At 42.1% G+C, this 14681-nt stretch overlaps 1 long non-coding RNA gene across 1 annotated transcript; it reads right to left on the reverse strand.

Annotated features, from left to right (window-relative positions):
- Positions 1-4008: 4008 nt before the first annotated feature.
- On the reverse strand, positions 4009-4623 carry LOC115552505 (uncharacterized). Its single transcript, XR_003978328.1, has 2 exons — positions 4384-4623; positions 4009-4111 (listed from the first exon to the last, which is right to left on the reverse strand). It is a non-coding gene; the product is annotated as an uncharacterized LOC115552505 (long non-coding RNA).
- Positions 4624-14681: the final 10058 nt, after the last annotated feature.

Genomic DNA, 14681 nt, shown 5'->3' on the forward strand with positions numbered 1-14681 from the left:
TGAGTCAACCAACTCAGAGCGCAGGATTAAACTCAGAGTATGTTAAACCAGCTACCTGAAACAGTGGGGTGTTCCACAAAGCCGGTTTTATCACATAACCGGGTAAGTTAACCCAGGGTTTTCGGTAACCCTAGGTTTTCCGTTCCAAAAGGATCACGGTATGTTAGTTGCTATAGCAACATATGCTCTGAATCAAACCTGGTCGGACCAGGTTTTGCGCAGGTTAAGTTTGAAACATAACCCGGTTTTGGGTATTTCAACCGGCGTTCACCGCAGATTTCATGTGTTCACAATGGCATGCCCTTTTGATGAGAGAACTGCTGATATCAGAGCGCAAATTATACGTGCAATCCATTGGCGTCAGTTTGGTTTGAAATGTGGTGGGGACAGAGACGCAATCTGGAATGCATTTTTAGAAGTGCTGGGGATGCACCTTATTTTTCTTTAGCGCAGGTCATGAAAGGTTCTGAAGACGGGATACCTGTCTAGCTTACTAATTAATACGATTTTTACAAAAAAATTATGTCTGACACGTTTTATGAAGAAAGCGTTTTCAAAAAGCATTGGACATGATGACCCACAATGTTCTGCTCCATGATGCACTCAATGTTGACGTGACATGACATGAGCTATACCAAAATAAACAAAGAGGGGCTTATTACCTACGTGTTTAAGTTCAGAAGGGGCAAACGTATACACACAGCACTACAAATGTCAAGATCGAAAAAGCTAAAAATAATTATAGCTGAATCTACATGGCATTCTGACCAAAACCCCCCCACACACACACACAATCATTCCATAATTCAAGCAAAGCGAATTACCAAAAGTCACTTTGAGTCAACAAGAGACTGACTCCACCGACTCCACTATCGTAATCTCCACTAGTCTATACCCAACACCGTAAGAACGCTAACACTGGATAATTTAAGTTAGGCTACTTGGAGGCTATGGCTAGTAGTACTATTTCAAGTTAAAACAGCTGACCACATGAGGGCAAAAAACACAAAAGATCTCGCCAAAGTACCAGCAAATCTTAAGCATTAAATATCGCATCTTACTTTATTAACGTGCCAGTGGTCTGCAGATGTATCCCGCGGTGTAGCCTGCGTGCCTGCTGCCTAACCACATCCATTTAGTTCAACAGGTTTTCGCTCTGACACTGTCCATCCATGGTACTAGCGGTCTGGTGCTTTTTACCTATGTATTCAGGCTAAAATTAATTGACTGTCTGATGCCTCATCATTGCATACCAGCCATAGAGTATTGGTATTAATATCTCATTCATTGTCCAAGTCAGGCTAGCGCCTCATACGAAAATAATCCACAACTACGGTGCCGCAGAGGGGTACGGAAGAGGATTAGGGCCACACATGTAAAAAAAAATTAAGTTCTGACTTTATTCTCAGAATTCTGAGAAAAAAGTCAGAATTCTGACTTTAATCTCAGAATTCTGAGAATAAAGTCAGAATTCTGACATTAATCTCAGAATTCTGAGATAAAAAGTCAGAATTCTGACATTAATCTCAGAATTCTGAGATTAAAGTCAGAATTCTGAGATTAAAGTCAGAATTCTGACTTTAATCTCAGAATACTGAGAAAAAAGTCAGAATTCTGACATTAATCTCAGAATTCTGAGAAAAAAGTCAGAATTCTGACTTTAAAGTCAGAACTACGGGTATCTGTAAGGACCAACCTCCGTGGGAGAGACACTTTGCTTTATGCAGTAGGAGGAAACCTATGGAAGTCCAAGAAAGCCACAATCCGGCCCTAGAATGGCGCGGTAAAAGTGCACGTCCCATAGCCAACTCACCAAGCTCACCAAGTCCAGTATTCAGAATTCAAAGCATTTATTCACAAATAGGTTCTATTTTTTTGACAAGCGGAGCCGACAGTCCTGTGCAAGTATGCACATTAGCCATGTGCGCCAAACAGAAGATAGACGCAATGTATAGAACTGATTGTTGTGCATTGTTGTGGATATGTAGGCTGGTTAGTTGTGGTTGTTTGTGGTCTTAGTGAAACAGCTTTGCCTTGGAGTTGGAGAAGTTGGAGTGATTGTGTGAATGTGCGAGAGAGAGCGCACCTGCCGTGGTAATGTTGGGCTTGTTGTTGGCTTATATGTGATCAATGATGTATCTGTCTGATCGTATTAGCTGTAGATGGATGGTTAAATAATGTCACAAGAACGGTCATACTGCAGGCTCTTATTTGCAAATGCACTGATTGTGTGCCTGTCTCCGATATGCTATATACCTGGCATTTATTCAGTTCATGTTCTTCTGAGTGCGCAAGAACTGTGCCAATTATTGTCGTGTTTGCATTGTAATGCACAACTTTGCCCCTCCCTGTTATAAAATAACGTGCATCCCAACAACTTTAGCCAATGCAGGCTCCTATTGCTATACCAGTTTAATGTGTGTGCGTGTGTGTGTGTGTGTGTGTGTGTGTGTGCGTGTGCGTGTGCGTGTGCGTGTGCGTGTGTGTGTGTGTGTGTGTGTGTGTGTGTGTGCGTGTGTGTTGTCATGTAGGCTATAGATATAGATTTATTGTCTTGGCTTGCTTGCATCCATGAAATATTGTAATGCTATGGCCTAGCTGGCTACTGCATATCGAGAACAATCTGGGGATGAGGGCATCCCCGAATATTGACGGGTATTTCGAACACTGCCATCTCAATATATAGCCTAACATATACAAATATATCAGTGTACTAGACACAAATGTATTTTCCACTAGCTAGTGGTGGTCATTACATTGTAGTGAAACTAGTAAAGACAACACAGCTTTATGTTACGGCGAAACATGGAGGCACTGCAGCTCTAGTCTCGACAATGCGTTACTTTAGTCTGGTATTTCTCTTCACTGATTGGTTAGACAGCCTTCAAACTTAGTGGTCAAGCAAAGAAGAGGGAGGGCTCGTTCTGCATACCTAATAGCCGGAGTGAATAACTAATAGCCGGAGTTAATAACTAATAGCCGGAGTGAATGACTAATAGCCGCGGCTATTAGTCATTCAAAACCGTACGGAATTCTTGCCAAACCGCACAGGTTTTGCACTTTTACCGCGCCATTCTAGGGCCGGATTGTGGCCTTCTTGTCTTTCCATAGGTTTCCTCCTACTGCATAAAGCAAAGTTTCTCTCCCACGGAGGTTGGTCCTTACAGATACCCGTAGTTCTGACTTTAAAGTCAGAATTCTGACTTTTTTCTCAGAATTCTGAGATTAATGTCAGAATTCTGACTTTTTTCTCAGAATTCTGAGATTAATGTCAGAATTCTGACTTTAATCTCAGAATTCTGAGAAAAAAGTCAGAATTCTGAGATTAAAGTCAGAATTCTGACTTTTTTTCTCGGAATTCTGAGATTAATGTCAGAATTCTGACTTTATTCTCAGAATTCTGAGATTAAAGTCAGAACTTAATTTTTTTTTACATGTGTGGCCCTAATCCTCTTCCGTAAAAAGGAGTGGACAGGACATCAGAGATTTTTTTAAAGCCAAGCAATTGAAGCTGACATGCACAGTAAGTGTGCTAGTGTCTTATGAGCTCAGCTAAATTAATATTTATTCTAGAAATATATTGTAATTCTTGAGATTTTTTTAGCTAGCTAGCCTCTACCAGCGCGACACACTGTTGGCTAGCATGCCTAGTGCTACTGGAGTGTTTTGCCCTATGTGCTTCAACGTTTAGCTTTCCTATTTAAATTCATTTTGAATTTACAACAGTACGAATGATTTATTTTATTTTCACTTCAATGACGTTTCGTTAGCAGTTTTCAGACTCCCCACTAGATGGTCGTAAATCATCCATATTATTTGTACCACGTAACAACCATGGTACCAGGCAACCGCACAATCCAAACCAATATTTTGTCAAAAACCAATTACAATATTGATAACATATACCACAACCAACATACCGTCATAGTGGTCAAATCATTACAATAAAGGTTACAAGACTTTTGTTTGCACACCACATACATCTCATAAAATAGAGGGCATAATCAATTGAGTTAACACATTTTTATTTATTTATAAGGAACATCAGAGCTTAATGAAAGGCAGGAACTGGTAGATGGCAATGAAGAGGTGAGTTGGCAGAAACAAGTTCCTAAAAGGAGAAAACACTGCATTTTAAAATAAATAAATAAGACAGAGCTAAATCAATTAAGTTATCAATCTTCTGTATTTGTTTACATTTGATCAGGGAGAGGAACTAAGTCAATCAGAACTTAGTGAAGCTAATGTTGGCTATAGCTTCAACGTCAATGATAGAACTTAGAAACTATCAAGATAAATCGTTCGCTGCCCTCGGTCAAACTACGACAAAGGAGTTTGTACAGATTGTCATCATCATGAATAAATATAGATACGTTACGTTACCTCCTCCGGACCTCCTTTCCTCAAATGCATGAGGCTGCAACCGCAGCAGATTGTCCATGGAAGTGCGCAGCAAGCAGTCAGGTTCAGATTACACAGAGAAGGAGCCGCCCACCGTTGCACCCACCCCTCCCCCATTCTAGAACTACTCATCCAAATGTTATAATTGTTGCAAATTGTTGACGGCTGTGTGCCGTATGCAGATCGATTTTTTGTGGATTGGTTCGCATCTGTCTAGCGCTTTAAACATTCATTTTTAAAAAACAATATATATATTTTTTTTTTTTCATTTTTTCATTTTTTTTTTTTTTTCTGGCGGGGACAAAATTAGTCTTTACGAAAACTGGTGGGGACGCGTCCCCGGCGTCCCCGGCGTAATCGACGCCTATGGTGCAATCCACCGGGAGCGATTGATAAGACCACGGCTCGACATCTTGGCATATTGGATGACTTTTTGCTGGAGTGGAGAGATATAGATTCTCGCGCAAATCTTTAATATATTTAAATAGCCCTACATAGCCAACACTACCAATCGAGGACCTGGCCTCAGTTCACTCCAGACTATTTGCGTAGCCCTCCGTTTTTTTCAAATGGTAGTTTTATCTATAGGCTATAATGCTGGAGATGCTGAGCACATCACAGTCGTTTCAGATGACCCATCCAAGATTTGTATCGGCCTCCTATCATACAAAGAGCAATATTGTCTGAGTACTATGCCGAGAGGCATTTACAACATAAAGTATAAAATAGTCCTAACGGACTTGCATCCACTGGAGAATGTTCGATCGTAGCCGGCGGCTTCATTACAAGCACGGATCCATGTTGATCGTTGAAGTTGATGAATTGTCACTTTTAGGTTTTCTACCCAGTTACCAAAAAAATAAACATTTGGAATAGTATGCGCTGTGGCAAGCACACGGTTTGCATGTGTTACTTCGAAGGCAAAAAAAATCTAAAATACAAGAAAACACAGAAACCTACATTCAACCAGTGTGGGGTATGGCCCATGACTCTCTGAGGTGGTAGGTACCTCCAGGTAGGCCTACCCCCTCCATGCCAGGGCGCCCTGAATTTATGTTTATTAACAGCTCCTCCACCGGGGTCAAGACAATTTGAGGGCCAGATCCAGTCTGCCGACTGTCGGCCTTTTCACGATTGGCTTAAAAAAATGGCTTATTTAAATTTATACCAATACGATGGTGGGAAAAGCTTACCAGTTTGTATGTTTTTTATACTTCATTTTTATACTTGATCCTCTGACCGCTTGGAAGCAATCGGAGTACATATTGTTTTAGAAGAAAGGGGTTATGTGGTAGGATCTTTAAGAATGCTTAACTGGGATATTTATATATTCATGGCTCAAATATTAAGGATCATGCTTTTGACGTGTAACTAACGCATTTACGCGGTCAGCGATCCGCTGCCAGGCTTTGGTTCTCCGGGTTCCAGAGGTTTTAGCGTTCCCTTTTCTTGTGATAATGTCCTTCTCCTCGTCATAGCTCTCAAGGAGAACCTGGAGTTCCATTTCATTGAAGTAAGCGGCCCGTTTCGCCATATCGATCAGGGTTTCCATGATCCATACATCACGTCTTTTAAAGTTTGGCGTGGACGCGCACAACCCTGTGTTCCTACGATGGCTCATTGCATTCACTCAATAATAAAAATTTCACCAGATTATCTCATAATTATGAGATAATTATCTCGTAATTATGAGATAATTATCTCGTAATTATGAGATACTATCTCGTAATTATGAGATAGTAGAGAGTAGTAACGCTTGCACAGAAGCATACGGCCGACATCTTTCTTTATTCTGGTTGGAAATAGTAACATAGTTACGCCATTAAATGCGTTTATGGAAACATTTTTAGCGAGAAATGTGCATTTTACTTTCATAATATTCGCTCGGTGAATGTGAAGGATGTTTGGTTTGATAGTTATGACGAAGAGTGAACGCTCCGTTCACTTGCATGGACAGAGTCTCTGGTTGCTAAGCAACCTCAACGTCTTGGCGGACTATTTCTCTGCTGATCAACACTACGAATGCTGGAAACACACCAGACACACCATGTGAAGTTATTTAACCCGATTATTGTTATTTATATCCGAGATTATTTAATCTAACCCGATCCAAGCTCTATCATGCACCCAAACACGGCGGCGTTTGGGTTTCCTTCCTGGGACTCCTAAATCCAGCGCTGCCACAGGCGCGTAGCTGCGCGTAGGACAATTTTTGACACAAAATGGTCGAGGCAACATTTTAGCTGCGTGATATACGCACGTACATCTATATCACGAAAGCAACCCTCAGCAAGCCTGGGACTAGTGCAACTGCACGGTTGCCAGGTGAGACTGATGATGTCCAGCCCAAAAATGCTCAAAATCCACCTGGAAGCACCCAATCCCGCCCAATTATAACTAAATTCTATTGCTTTCTATGGCCAGAAATCTGCAGAAAAACCCACCCAAATACCCTTTTTACCCATTTTTACCCGCAGACGGCCATCCTAAGCAGCTCAATTGGGTGGGAAACCGCCCAATCTGGCAACACTACTGATGGTCAGAACACCAGTTAGGGTATCTCATAATTATGAGATAATTATCTCATAATTACGAGATAATTATCTCATAATTATGAGATAATTATCTCGTAATTATGAGATAATTATCTCGTAATTATGAGATAATTATCTCGTAATTATGAGATAATTATCTCGTAATTATGAGATAATTATCTCGTAATTATGAGATAACCTGGTGAAATTTTTATTATTGAGTGAATGCAATGAGCCATCGTATGTTCCAACCCCGAGTTGATTGAACTAATGCATAACCGCTGCTGTGGAACCGAAAACTCTGGGTTGGTCGGCACAGGGTCAATCAACCTAGAGTTCAGCGTTAACTCAGTGTTTGTTAAACCTCCGTTCGTGGAAAACCCCTCAGGTAGCTGGTTTTGAGGCAACCCCGAGTTTGTTCGCTCTGAGTAAACTCTGGGTTTTCCGTTTCAGGTAGCAGGTTCAGCGCAACCGAGAGTTAGTTGCTGCGGCAACATACGCCGTGGACCTAACCTGCTCGGGAGGTGGTTAGACCTACTCTGAGTTTGTTGTCTATAAGGCTGAAGGCGAGAGCCTGTGGACGTAGAGGCTGCGATCCTCAGAAGGAATCTCCGTGAGGAACGATTATTAAGACCCCGGTTGGATATACTTTATTTTCCTGATAATTTTCTTAACTTGAACTCCTTCACTTGGGCTAAGGACTCATTTCCTACCCGGAGTAAGCAATCCACCGGTTTCCTGCTAAGAGTCATGGCCTCAGATTTAGCGGTGCTGATCCTCATCCCAGCCGCTTCACACTGGGAAGCGGCGTCAGCTGAAAGGAGTCAGCTTAGGTGGTTCGGGCATCTGGTAAGGATGCCCACTGGGCGCCTTCCTTGGGAGGTGTTTCAGGCACGTCCAGTGGGGAGGAGACCTCGGGGAAGACCCAGGACTAGGTGGAGAGATTATATCTCAACACTGGCCTGGGAACGCCTCGGGATCCCCCCGTCAGAGCTGGTCAATGTGGCCCGGGAAAGGGAAGTCTGGGGCCCCCTGCTTGAGCTGCTCCCCCCGCGACCCGACCCCGGATAAACGGATGAGGATGAGGATGAGGATTTTCTTAACGAGCGCTATCGTTTTTCAGCGCAATCTATCATTTATTTAGACCACCTTCTCAGCCCCCATGTTAACTGTCAAACGCACCGGGGGCATTCATGCTTTAAGTTTATTTTTTTATTTTTTATCGCAATTAACGCATGTGCAGAATGATCCGCCCCGTGCATCCCACCCGCTCTGTACTACAGTCACTTCAACGTTGTGGCTTTCCCATGATCAGAGTAGCTGACTAACCACGGACCTATAACTGCTGCAAGTCAAGAAACTCATTTTAAGAATGCAAGGCAGAAAAGACCCTGGTAGGCTACTGCTTTTAACCAGATGCTGTTCTTCTCTACACGCACATGCTCAGCATAATCGTCTGCATTGTTCACTGAAGTAAAACCCTTTGAGTAAACTGTTCAACAAAATAACTTGTCCCACCACAGCCCGTGTTCTAATAAAGACAATCTACTTATTATGAGGATTTTTTTATTTCCTGAAAGCACAAAAAAAAAAGTCATTTATATTGGGTATCTTTTTAGAGCAGGGAACAGTAGCCTATCCCAGTTTGCACCTCACCCACCTATAACTTATGTTCCAAAATTTGGATCTCCAAAGCATCCTTTTGCATCTTTTGAATTGTTACAATTGCATGGAGGTTGGTGAGGGCATCTGGTTCAAGTAGGGCGATGACGCCATCAGTAACTGGAAGAAGATGATTAGACAGTGCAATTATTACTTGAGCCAGAATATTGCCCCATCTAATTTGCAACGCGCTGGGTTGCGTGTACATATTTAATTATTTTGAATAACCAACCTCTTATAAAGGCACTTCCTTCCTGGGGGGTGGGGGGGATCAGAGGAGCTCCCCCCAGGGATGCCCTCAGCCACAGGACGCATACTCTGTTGGCTGAGGGCCATCTCCTCAGCCTCTGTGAGGGCTGCAGAGGTGGACCCCCTCCAGTCTGCCGGGCCTCTGCATTTTTTCGATTTGCTAACATGGAGGAAAATGTTACCCTAATATTCAGTAAGCGCTATTTTGAAGACACACACATACATATATATATATATATATATATATATATATATATATATATATATATATATATATATATATATATATATATATATATATATATATATATATATATATATATATATATATATATATATATAGATAAAATGCATTTTGCCTAGGTGTAGCCTTCTAATATATCTAAATCCTATTAAATATGAAATGTAGCCTACTATTTACATTTACTGCTTAAATTTAGGCCCATCACATGTTGAATATAGCTGTTAATTAGGTACAGCAGGCAAAACAGCACAATTGATTTGATTTCAATTCAACATTAGTTTACCTGTTTCAACTATATTTTTGTACTTCATCTTCATTTGCTGCCAAGTCCTCTTGGGGCAACTCGGGGTTGCGTAAATTGACACACACACGCATACACACAATTTACATATTGAATAAGTGGAAGATATTAAACTTTCCTCTTATTTTATTTTATTTTACTAATTTATTTTACTCACGCATTGACTTGTTCAGCTATTTCAGGCCAAGCTCTCTCTGGGTAACTGCTCGGCATACGCGTTCATAAGAATTTCCAATTCCGTGGGAGAAAGTAAGTGGATCTACGCTTTTGGTCCATGTTTGATCATGTTATCAGAGATCCATTGATGATGGCTCTTTATAGTCAACAGGCACGCCCTCAACCCAGAGTGAACATACTCAGAGTTGATTAACCCAACGCTGATCACCTGTTCTGAAACCAAAAACACAGAGTTGCTTTTCAAGCTGGTTGGGTTAATCAACTCTGAGTATGTTCACTCTGGGTTGAGGGCGTGCCTGTTGACTATGAAGAGCCATCATCAATGGATCTCTGATAACATGATCAAACATGGACCAAAAGCGTAGATCCACTTACTTTCCCCCCACGGAATTGGAAATTCTAATGAACGTGTATACCGAGCAGTTACCCATTTAAAAAAAAAAAAGCAATACCGCCGCGGCAGCGAGAGCGCGAGAGAGAGCTTGGCAGGAAATAGCTGAACAAGTCAATGCGTGAGTCAAATAAATTAGTAAAATAAAATAAAATAAGAGGAAAGTTTAATATCTTCCACTTATTCAATATGTAAATTGTGTGTGTGTGTGTGTGTGTGTGTGTGTGTGTGTGTGTGTGTGTGTGTGTGTGTGTGTGTGTGTGTGTGTGTGTGTGTGTGTGTGTGTGTGTGTGTGTGTGTGTGTGTGTGTGTGTGTGTCAATTTACGCAACCCCGAGTTGCCCCACGAGGACTTGGCAGCAAAAGAAGTACAAAAATATAGTTTAAACAGGTAAACTAATGTTTAATTGAAATCAAATCAATTGTGCTCTTTTGCCTGCTCTACCTAATTTAACACTTATGTTCAACATGTATTATATATTTGTATACTATATTTAAGCAGTAAATGTAAGTAGTAGGCCTACATTTCCCAGCCACCCCAACACTGCCAATATTTAATAGGATTTAGATTAGAACGCTACACCTAGGCAAAATGCATTATAAATATATATGTGTCTTCAAAATAGCGCTTACTGAATATTAGGGTAACATTTTCCTCCATGTTAGCAAATCGAAAAAATGCAGAGGCCCGGCAGACTGGAGGGGGTCCACCACCGCTGCAGCCCTCACAGAGGCTGAGGAGATGGCCCTCAGCCAACAGAGTATGCGTCCTGTGGCTGAGGGCATCCCTGGGGGGAGCTCCTCTGATCCCCCCACCCCCCAGGATAGAAGTGCCTTTACAGTATAAGAGGTTGGTTATTCAAAATAATTAAATATGTACACGCAACCCAGCGCGTTGCAAATTAGATGGGGCAATATTCTGGCTCAAGTAATAATTGCACTGTCTAATCATCTTCTTCCAGTTACTGATGGCGTCATCGCCCTACTTGAACCAGATGCCCTCACCAACCTCCATGCAATTGTAACAATTCAAAAGATGCAAAAGGATGCTTTGGAGATCCACATTTTGGAACATAAGTTATAGGTGGGTGAGGTGCAAACTGGGATAGGCTACTGTTCCCTGCTCTAAAAACATACCCAATATAAATGACTTCTTTTTTTTTGTGCTTTCAGGAAATTTTGTTGAACAGTTTACTCAAAGGGTTTTACTTCAGTGAACAATGCAGACGATTATGCTGAGCATGTGCATGTAGAGAAGAACAGCATCTGGTTAAAAGCAGTGCAGGGTCTTTTCTGCCTTGCATTCTTAAAATGCTTGACTTGCAGCAGTTATAGGTCCGTGGTTGGTCAGCTACTCTGATCATGGGAAAGCCACAACGTTGAAGTGACTGTAGTACAGAGCGGGTGGGATGCACGGGGCGGATCATTCTGCACATGCGTTAATTGCGATAAAAAATAAATAAATAAACTTGAAGCATGCCCCCGGTGCGTTTGACAGTTAACATGGGGGCTGAGAAGGTGGTCTAAATAAATGATAGATTGCGCTGAAAAACGATAGCGCTCGTGAAGAAAATTATCAGGAAAATAAAGTATATCCAACCGGGGTCTTAATAATCGTTCCTCACGGAGATTCCTTCTGAGGATCGCAGCCTCTACGTCCACAGGCTCTCGTAGAAAAGGACATGCCATTTCTAACACTTCCTTCTGTCGGAGAGCTGCCTTCAGCCAACAAACTCAGAGTAGGTCTAACCACCTCCCGAGCAGTGGGGTGTTCCACAAAGCCGGTTTTATCACATAACCGGGTAAGTTAACCCAGGGTTTTCGGTAACCCTAGGTTTTCCGTTCCAAAAGGATCACGGTATGTTAGTTGCTATAGCAACATATGCTCTGAATCAAACCTGGTCGGACCAGGTTTTGCGCAGTTTAAGTTTGAAACATAACCCGGTTTTGGGTATTTCAACCGGCGTTCACCGCATATTTCATGTGTTCACAATGGCATGCCCTTTTGATGAGAGAACTGCCGATATCAGAGCGCAAATTATACGTGCAATCCACCGGGAGCGATTGATAAGACCACGGCTCGACATCTTGGCATATTGGATGACTTTTTGCTGGAGTGGAGAGATATAAATTCTCGCGCAAATCTTTAATATATTTAAATAGCCTTACATAGCCAACGCTACCAATCGAGGACCTGGCCTCAGTTCACTCCAGACTATTTGCGTAGCCCTCCGTTTTTTTCAAATGGTAGTTTTATCTAGGCTATAATGCTGGAGATGCTGAGCACATCACAGTCGTTTGAGATGACCCATCCAAGATTTGTATCGTCCTCCTATCATACAAAGAGCAATATTGTCTGAGTAGCCTACTATGCCGAGAGGCATTTACAACATAAAGAATAAAATAGTCCTAACGGACTTGCATCCACTGGAGAATGTTCGATCGTAGCCGGCAGCTTCATTACAAGCACTGATCCATCTTGATCTGTGAAGTTGATGAATTGTCACTTTTAGGTTTTCTACCCAGTTACCAAAAAAAGAAACATTTGGAATAGTATGCGCTGTGGCAAGCACACGGTTTGCATGTGTTACTTCAAAGGCAAAAAAAATCTAAAATAGGCTACAAGAAAACACAAAAACCTACATTCAACCAGTGTGGGGTATGGCCCATGACTCTCTGAGGTGGTAGGTACCTCCAGGTAGGCCTACCCCCTCCATGCCAGGGCGCCCTGAATTTATGTTTATTAACAGCTCCTCCACCGGGGTCAAGACAATTTGAGGGCCAGATCCAGTCTGCCGACGGTCGGCCTTTTCACGATTGGCTTAAAAAAATGGCTTATTTAAATTTATACCAATATGATGGTGGGAAAAGCTTACCAGTTTGTATGTTTTTTATACTTCATTTTTATACTTGATCTTCTGACCGCTTGGAAGCATCGGAGTACATATTGTTTTAGAAGAAAGGGGTTATGTGGTAGGATCTTTAAGAATGCTTAACTGGGATATTTATATATTCATGGCTCAAATATTAAGGATCATGCTTTTGACGTGTAACTAACGCATTTACGCGGTCAGCGATCCGCTGCCAGGCTTTGGTTCTCCGGGTTCCAGAGGTTTTAGCGTTCCCTTTTCTTGTGATAATGTCCTTCTCCTCGTCATAGCTCTCCAGGAGAACCTGGAGTTCCATTTCATTGAAATAAGCGGCCCGTTTCGCCATATCGATCAGGGTTTCCATGATCCATACATCACGTCTTTTTAAGTTTGGCGTGGACGCGCACAACCCTGTGTTAACCAACCCCGAGTTGATTGAACTAATGCATAACCGCTGCTGTGGAACCGAAAACTCTGGGTTGGTCGGCACAGGGTCAATCAACCTAGAGTTCAGCGTTAACTCAGTGTTTGTTAAACCTCCGTTCGTGGAACACCCCTCAGGTTAGGTCCACGGCGTATGTTGCCGCAGCAACTAACTCTCGGTTGCGCTGAACCTGCTACCTGAAACGGAAAACCCAGAGTTTCCACTAACTCAGAGCGAACAAACTCGGGGTTGCCTCAAAACCAGCTACCTGAAACAGGGCTCTTGGAGAGGAGAGTTTGTTGTTGTTGACAACAGAAAGTGTAGCTTAGTGTTATCAATCGTTCGTCCCTTAGACCCAAAAGGATCGATACTATATTGTGTAACTTGATAAAAGACTAATTACTCATTGCCCTTTAGAATTGTTGCTGCTAATTGGAGGCCATCATTGACCGACAATATACGTCAAATGATTGGTATCAATAAGTAAAGCTTAAGGGAAATAAATATCAAATATTTAGCTTCAATCGTGGGTGTCTTTAGAATAAATACTGTGCATAAAGAGAGGAAGAGATGGACTTAAAGACTAGTCTACTGTTGTTATAATCGATTTACTAAACTAAAGAAGTGAGAAGGTAATACAAATGAAAACAGCGACCATGTTGGCATGTTCCTACTGAAGGAACTGAGCAAATGTTGCACATTGCGCTATCACATCCATTATTAGACTCAACGGGAGAGGTCCCCCATGTCCCCAACAAGAGGGGCATAATGGGGGCCCCTCTGCCCATTGGACACACACACACACACACACACACACACACACACACACACACACACACACACACACACACACACACACACACACACACACACACACACACACACACGTGTGGCTTCTGTGTGTAAATAGACAGAAAAACATAGCCGCATGGTGAATGTGTAAGATGTTTTTGTTTTTTATGTCGATTATTAAGCATTGTATTTGAAATGAGAAGCGAGGAGGGTCGATTACAAATATGAATTGTTAACTAACTAAGGAAAATCACAATACCTTTGATAATGCTGTATGCTTGCATTGCACTATTTGCAATCAGAGAGAAATTAGTTTTTACAAGATTTATAATAGTTGACCTCTAATCATTTGTTTCAAACGTGAGGTTCCAGAAGGCGATTCATGTGTTCTGTCAAAGTTCTCCCAATCCCCACACCTGTTCCTCTGATCTTCAGCCATGTTTCTCTGGTTATTTACAGATAAGATAAATACAACAGCTGGTGGAAGCTTTCTGCAGATATCTCTTCTTCTTTCCATTTGTTTGGTGTGGAGTGGGCGTGGTCGTCAGGGCGGCAGGTCATTGGTGTGGAGTGGGCGTGGTCGTCAAGGCAGCAGGTCATTGGTGTAGAGTGAGCGTGGTCGTCAGGGCATCAGGTC

This window comes from Gadus morhua, chromosome 10 (assembly GCF_902167405.1).
Source record: "Gadus morhua chromosome 10, gadMor3.0, whole genome shotgun sequence".
Lineage (NCBI taxonomy): Eukaryota > Metazoa > Chordata > Actinopteri > Gadiformes > Gadidae > Gadus > Gadus morhua.